Here is an 8,465-nt window from a genome sequence, read left to right as displayed (position 1 = left end):
AACAGTATTTTGTGTGCAGATTACGGGAAAAATAGTGAAAAAATTCTATCACCTATAGATAAGTCAAAAATTTCACCTGACATTTTCTTATTAAATGGGTTTTTAGATTCGGTATGGGTTCGATGGTTCTGTATTATATAGCCCATATACGCGGTAAATTGAGTCTGAATTATGGAGCTTTTATGATGAACAAGTTACTGCACAATGTGTATATTTTGGTATTAAATTAGGGGACTAAAATAAATCTTGGGCTCCCCATATAGTGTGTTCTGTGTGTGTTGAAGAACTTGGACAATGGTTTCAAGGTAAGAAAAAATCATTTCGTTTTGGAGTACCCATAGTTTGGAGAGAGACAAAAGATCACAGTGATGACTGTTATTTTTGTTCTTGTTCATTGCAAGGTTTCAATTTAAAAAACAGAAAGGATATATCATACCCCACCAACATACGTTCAGCGTTTCGCCCTGTTCCTCATGGACCTAACTTGCCTATTCCTTCACCTCCGGATACCTTGGACAACATTTTAGACGATTTAGACGCAAAAACACATAGTAGCAGTAGCGACAGTGATGCCAGCTACGATCCAGGTACCAATGACCCTGAACTTTTCTCTCAATCTGACTCTCCCAAAGGGCGCAGCAGAAGTTTTAGGGTCTAGACTTGAAGAAAGGCATATGTTAGCCTCCGGTGTTTCATTTTCATGGTACCGATTTAGAGAAAGGGAATTTGTCCCCTTTTTACACAGGAGGCTGACCTAGTTTTCTGCAACAATGTACTCGGCATCATGAAAATGTTCAACATAACGTATGAACCAGAGAAATGAACACTTTTCATCGATTCATCAAAAAGAAGTTTGAAAACTGTACTTCTTCACAATGGGAACCAATATGCTTCTGTGGCCTGTTGGACACTCAGTCCATTTGAAAGAATGATACGAAAATCTTGATTTTCTCCTTAATGAGCTCAGCTACTCTGATCATAAGTGGACCATTTGTGTAGACTTGAAAGTTATTTCAATGTTACTAGGTCAATAAAGTTGTTACACTAAGTTTCCATGTTTCCTATGTGAATGGGATAGCCGTGACAGAAAACAACACTATGTCAAGCAGGTGTGGTCAATAAGAAATAGTCTTATTCCTGGAGTTAAAAATGTTGAAATACAAAGTTTGGTGGATCCTAAAAAAATCTTACTTCCACCACTCCATATCAAATTGGGGCTGATGAAACAGTTTGTGAAAGCATTAGACGAGGAAGGTGATTGTTTCAAGTATCTTTCTGAAAAGTTTCCTGGTCTATCCGATGCTAAATTGAAAGAAGGAGTCTTCGTTGGGCCTGACATAAGAAAACTTTTGAAAGATGAAAGCTTGTCACTAAAATGGAAATGAAAGAAAAAAATGCCTGGAATTCATTCAAACTTGTTATAACAGGCTTTCTTAGAAACAAAAAAGACTCAAACTACAAAACTTTGGTTGCTGAATTGATACAAAACTACAAAATGTTGGGCTGCAACATGAGTGTCAAAGTTCATTTCCTTCACTCACATCTGGACTACTTTCCCGGAAATCTAGGGGCTGTAAGTGAGGAACAAGGAGAATGGTTCCATCAATACATAAAAGAAATGAAACGCAGATACCAAGGTCGGTGGAATGTTAACGTGATGGCAGACTACTGTTGAATGTTAAAAATTGAAAATTCACAAGAACACAGCCGAAAAGTATCAACGTTTTTACAAAGACTCATAATCACTTTGCAAACACTTGTGTATCACTATTATGCTTAGTTTAGCTATGTAGCATTGTTTATTCTGCTTTTACTTTATGCTAGAATAATAAAAATAAATCCACATTTCCTCGTTTTGTTTTGTTCTTTTTCAATTATTCCATCCTTATTTTGTAGGCAAACCTTACGTGATAGATAAAAATAAATGTCATTTTTGAAATCAGGGAAAAAACTAGAAAAAGATCAGTTAACGAAATCAAAACAATTTCTTTTTTAAGTTTTTTTGCAGACCTGTGTTATTTATCACAACACAAACAGGTAACCAAAATGAAGGATTCGGTGTCATCATCTCGCGATATCGTTTTCGGGGTACCTCAGAGGAGTGTTTTGGGACTTATATTATTTTTAATCTACCTGAATGATATAGATAACAGTCATGGTTGTGATTTCATGAACCTTTTTGAATACGACGCTTTGTTATCAATTTCAGGAGATAATATAGAAACACTAGCTGATCAAATAAATAATGAACTAAGAAATGTTTTCAAGTACATGAATCGCAATAAACTAAAACTCAACACCTCCAAAACAAAATATATGATACTATCAACTGTTTATAAGCCATCACTTATCAACAAACACGACATAAGATCACAAATTGTAGGTGATGTAATAGAGTTCGTAAATGAATTCAAATACTTAGGTTTCATGGTGGATAATCGTTTATCCCTTCATGCTCATTTCAATTATATATACATAAAAATTACTAAAAAATATATTTTTTCTCAAGAATTTCATCTCAGCTTTCGATGTACTCAAAAATTACATAATATAATTGTATAATCCAACCCCATTTTGATTATTGTTCTAGTCTTTTATACTCATTTGTCCGAAATAAGGTATCGGCTTTACAAAAGTAACAGAAGCGTGGAGTGAGGATTATTTTATAAGTGAATAAGTATATCAAATATGTTAAGTACATTGCAGTAGCTGTCTGTTTCCCAGAGACTGTACGAGTTAGCAATGATATTCATTTTCAAACTAAGACATAACTTGTTTCCAACTTATTTTGAAGAATTATGTATATATAAATCTCAAATCCATAAGCACTTAACAAGAGCGAGTAGCTCCCTAAAATTCCACCTTCCTCGAACTAATTTGACTACTACGATGAAGTCTTTATTTTATAAAGGTTTGAATGAGTTCAACAAACTCCCACTTTCGTTGATAGTTTCAATAAATGATTTTCTTTCTTCTGTTTTGTAATATTTTTGATATGTATATCCTGTTGAAACCACTCTGGAATCATTGAAAAATGCCATTCCTTTTTTTTTCTATCATATCATAATTTTTGTTATTTATATGTTATTTATTTATATATTTTTAAAATAATGTATGTATATTAGGATGTCCTGAAGAAATCAATAAATATTATTAATAATACAGAGATTTCAAATATAGTGTGAAAAATTTGAGAAAACTTGATGAAAATAACTTCAAAATAAAATTCAGGAAACGTTCTTTTTGTCTACAATAAGTGAGTTTTCTAGGTAGAGAAATCGATGAAAATTCGAAGAAGATGAAGAATGAAATCACTGAAAAGGTGAAAAATATGAAAAGACCTTATGACATCAAGTCATTACAATGTTTCACTGGCCTTACCAATCATTTTAGAAGCTTTATATCAAATTATAGCAAAATTACACGTCTTCTGGAAGAACTAAAATGTTAAAACAAAAAATTTATCTGGAATCAAGAATGTGAGAATCCCAGATCCCTGTTTGAAATATAAATTATCGACAGATGCTTCATATTATGGCTGTGGGGCAATTCTCTATCAAAGAGATCCAAACTGAGAAAGATGGCAGATATCAAGTCAAAAGCAAGCAGATGATAAAAAAATTCTAAAATTGTATCACGACGATGCTACTTCAGGAGGTCATTACAAAATTAAAGTTAGATTCATATGGAAAAACATGACTAAGGATATAAAATATTACACAAAAACTTGTATGACGTGCCAAATAGCAAAATTCAAATATTTACTGAAACCTGACTCTATTTGTATCACTAAATTCATATGAAACCAAACATGTTGATTTTGTTGGAATCCAGAAGAAGTCTGACTTGAATAAAACAACCAAATCATTCATTATCATTGTTGATGAAGCAACAAGATACATCTCAGCAAAAGCAATGAAGGAAAATAGTAAATCTGTAAAACAATATTAAGATGAGTTACCATTTGTGTATGAAATAAAAAATATAGTAATTGATTGTGGAGAAGTATTTAAATCTGAAGAATTTCATAAATAGGCAAATGAGAGAGGAAAAACAATTAAACATACTACTCCATATCACCCCGGAGAAAACGGATTTGCAGAACGTCCTATAAGAGATCTAAAGTTATTCATGAAATGTTATGAACATTTTCCTGGTGGTTGGAAGAAATGCTTCGAGGCAGCTGTAAGGCATCATGCATCATAATCAGTGACATTCTACATTTTTAGGTTGTTCACCATCATATAGGTTCTACAGCAAATCAATAGTTTTACAAGCAGATTAATGTGTTAGGCTTGAATTTACAAATAAAGAAAATACCAAAAACGCCAGAACAACAAATGAAATACAAAGAGAGGATTCAAAATAAAGCCAATAAAAATAGAAAATTGAAACCACCTGAACTGAAAGAAGGAGATAGCATTCTAGTAATGTACCAGAAAATTGGAAAAGAGTATATAACAAAAGGTCGATTCAAGATAACAAGAGTCCATTTCATCGATGTGATAGTAGTACTCGTAAATTTCGACAATGATGGACGACCAGAGTCAGCTCATATTTCTAATATAAGAAAGTTTCATCACAGGAGTGATGACTTTGAAGGGGGAAAGCTTTGTAATAGATATATAAACACTATGTATACTTCTTTTTCATATATTTTTATTACCATGGTGATATCAAAATCAAGTAACAAGTAAAGTTATTAATTAGGAATTCATCCTCTTGTTTCTTTGAAAGTTTATTACAATAGGTATTAACATCTCTAGCGAGCAGATATCGTACAACTCGATTGTTACTTGTTGTTCGTCTATATATCTTATCATATCATTGTTTATTTTTCTGATACGTTCTTGAAAAAAATCAGTTTATCATGGAAATACATATTTATCATTTATTTTCATCAACTATTAATTTTTATTGAAATCATTCATTCACTGAGCACAGTTTAGATAATAAGGAGAAGTCGTAGAATTGAATATAACGAATGGAATTGAGAAAAATATTAATCAATCCTATTCAACAATGAATTATTATTTGTCACAAATTTCATTTACTAAAAGAGAAATGTTTGAAGACATCTTGGAATAAGGTATAATCTCCAAAACTATCACCTGCAGCAAAGAAGTTTCTCGATAGTTTTCGACTTTTTTACATTACCAGTAACATATGTTGTTTAAAAATGGGCATTCCCAGTGTCGATTCTATGCTGAAGTTCATATAAAGCACGCCAAATTCGACCAGAGCTCAAGGTTTTACTAACTGTTTTTTTTACCATCAGGAGTTATCTCGAAGTTCGGTGCCGCTTGCAAGAAGCAGTATGAAGAAAACGTCCGGTATGATGGAAAAACAATTCATGGCATTTGCATCACCATAGTGCACCAGCTAACTCGTCATTGCTTGCTCGTAACTTTTTGACGACCAAAGACAACACCGTTATCTTGCCTCAGCCGCCGTATTCACCAGATTTGGAACCCCACGACTTTTTTCTGTTCTCAAAAAAGGACTTCGTTTTGCGACGATTGAGGAGATGAAAGCCGAATTGCCGAGAAAGCTCAAGGTGAGGTTAGGTTAGGTCCAAAGTCAGTGGGTCTATTCAACACCACACCGCAACCCGCAAGGGTTTATTGTGGCACAGCTTCTCAACGAAGCCGATTAGTTTTTATGGTGAGTAGTCTTCCAGGTCAGATGGTAAGAGTACGGCTCTGCCAAACTGTTACTGCCCCAGCGGAGCAGGCACAAATCAGGTGCTTTGCTGTTTCATCATTTTCTAAACAGAGGCGACACACACTGTCTTCCGACAGTCCAAGTCTCTGCATATGATGATTCAAATGACAGTGACCTGTAAGAAGGCCTGTTAGACATCGTAGTTCATCCCTGCTGCAGTCCAACAACTGTTTGGTATCAAGCTTCGAAGAGTGAATAAACGCCTTGGAGTGAGCCAATCCTGGAAGATTCTTTCAGAAGTCCATAAATTTTCTTGCCATCCAGGTGTTCAAACTTTGTTTGACAAAGCCTAAAGCGATGCCAATGACAGGTTCTAGTCCGATGAAACTGCTTGCAGCACTTTCCTTTTCAAGGTAGTCAGCAGCCTCATTGCTTTCCAGCCTGGTATGGCCAGGAATCCAGACCAGAGACAATCTGTTAAGTCTTTCTATCGAGGAGAGTCGTTTTTGCCAATTTGCTTCCAGTTCAGACGTTGCTCGGTAGGAGCCAAGAGCTTTCAACGCCACTTGACTGTCTGAGAATATTTTTATTGACTTGTGTATGAGTTTGGATTCTTCCAGTCTCTCCGCACATCATTCAATAGCGTAAATTTCCCGTTTAAAATACAGTCGCATAGGTTCCTAGGCAGGTTGATATCTCTGTCCTGGGTCTGCAACTGAAAACACCTGCACCGGAACCGGAAGGTTTCTCCCGTAGGATCCAGTCCTCTCTATTCGGGAACAATACTTTATAAGGCAGTTCGTAGTTGACAGTTGGAGGCATGAAGTCAGAGGTCATTTCCAGAATACTGTGACTTCCAGTGTCAACCAACAGTCCGTTGCACTCTGCATTGAATTGATTTGTACAATTGGCAATGTGCACGGTTCTGTATGCAGTCCATCTAGCCCCTCTCTCCAGAAAAATGTGGAGAGGAGGTAGATCTAGAAGGATATCCATGGCCGCTGACGGTGTGGTACTGATGGCACCACTGATGGCCAGAGAACTTCGCCTTGGTCGTTTTCTTCAAAGCCTTCGGCCACCAGGCAATTGCACAATAAGTTATCATTAGTCTGAATATCATCACATTAATCCAATGGATTTGTTTGGGACCTGAACCCCAAGATTTTCCACAAATGAGCGTTTCAGGTGAGTTCACCTCCGTTCCAAATGGAATGAGAGCTCAAGGACATACCTACTAAAAAGTGCATTCACAACTGTTCCGAGGTTTGAAGAAAATAGCTGGCACAAGTGTATTTATTATATGTGAGGAGGACTACTTTGAAAGGGACAAAATAGAAATTGATGAATAAATAAATATTCTTGAGAAAAATCAAAGTTCACCTTTTATTTTTGAACAGACACCCTATCATGTTTTAAGCTTCAGCTCCAAGAAGAGTACATATTTTCAAAACGAAACATTTTCTATTTCTGATCAGATATTCGGAAAAAAATGTGAAATTAGATAACTTTTCATTACAGTCAAGAAGTGGCATAATGACAAAAAGAACCTTTTAGCTATCTATCCACGTATTCTTTCGTTTTTCTAGAACGCGGCAAAATGAGGTTTGGAAGATAATACCTGGCATTATCGTCTACATTTTACAGAATAAAATAATTCAAGCGGGTCTCAAGGCGGGTTTCTAGGGGACTCTCACTTTGTCCTGACAGAGCCTTAAAATAACCCGCTCTGTCTGTTGAAATCTGACTTGTCGTTGACCAGATGTTTACGGACAACCCTCAGAAGTCGAAACTTGTACGAGGATTGACGGAATCTTACTTTTCGACGTATAATTTCTAGCACAAGATATTGTTAATAGTGAATGGACGGCTTTGCTACACAATTAGCAGAATGAACACTTCAAAACATCTTCAGTGATTCGAATAGTCGACTGAGACTTTAAACTATTTCAAAAACATTAATGTTTCAGAAAATCTCGAAAACAAACATTGTTATAACAATGACTTCGTGGAGTTATATATTTTGGACTTACAAGTTCCTATGTGGAATTAGGTACATTTTCACATCTGTGTGAAAGACTGTTAGAATAGATAAACGTAACAACGAATATTTGAAAGTTTACGACTATACTTTCCGTCATAGCTAAAGTTTATCGCCATCTGTTGTTCAGTAGACGAACTGAATATTCATTGAACGTAATAAGCTTTGTATATAGACTTTAGTATTATCAACTTCGTACATTCCCACAAAAGGGATATAATTTTCCTATCCGAAACCAAACTCCGACAGGAACATCGACTGTCACGATTAGAGAAGACCGCCCTAATGCAGTGGAAAGTGGAGGAGTTGCTATCCTGATAAGGAGAAGCATAGCATACACGCTGATACCATAGCGACCTAGCAGCATTGAACATGCTGGCATAAGGCTCGCTGATGGTACCTGCATGTATGCTGTGTACAATCCACCATCGAATGAGTATACTTCGCGCGATTTAGATAGTCCACTTGATGTAGGCAATAAGGTCCACCTTATCGGACACCTGAACGCCAGGAGACGAGAGTGGAACTGTTTCAATCATCCAAACGTTAACGGGAAGACCCTATGGGAGTATTCGCTCAATAACAATATTTTATAAAAAAAATTCCAGAAGTGATTTGTGAAAATCATACATCTAAATATCCTGAACTATATGCTTCTATGGAGGTAATCATAAAACAGGAGAACTTTTCAAAAGCATGGAGACAAGAAATATGGCCTAGTGGAGCCTTAGTATCCAGGTTTATTCGGAAAAGGAGGATGTCG

Source organism: Leptinotarsa decemlineata, unplaced genomic scaffold (genome assembly GCF_025532065.1).
Source record: "Leptinotarsa decemlineata unplaced genomic scaffold, Ldec_3_MD MMD2_tig00000882_RagTag_RagTag, whole genome shotgun sequence".
Classification (NCBI taxonomy): Eukaryota; Metazoa; Arthropoda; class Insecta; order Coleoptera; family Chrysomelidae; genus Leptinotarsa; species Leptinotarsa decemlineata.
This window is presented reverse-complemented; position numbering follows the sequence as displayed.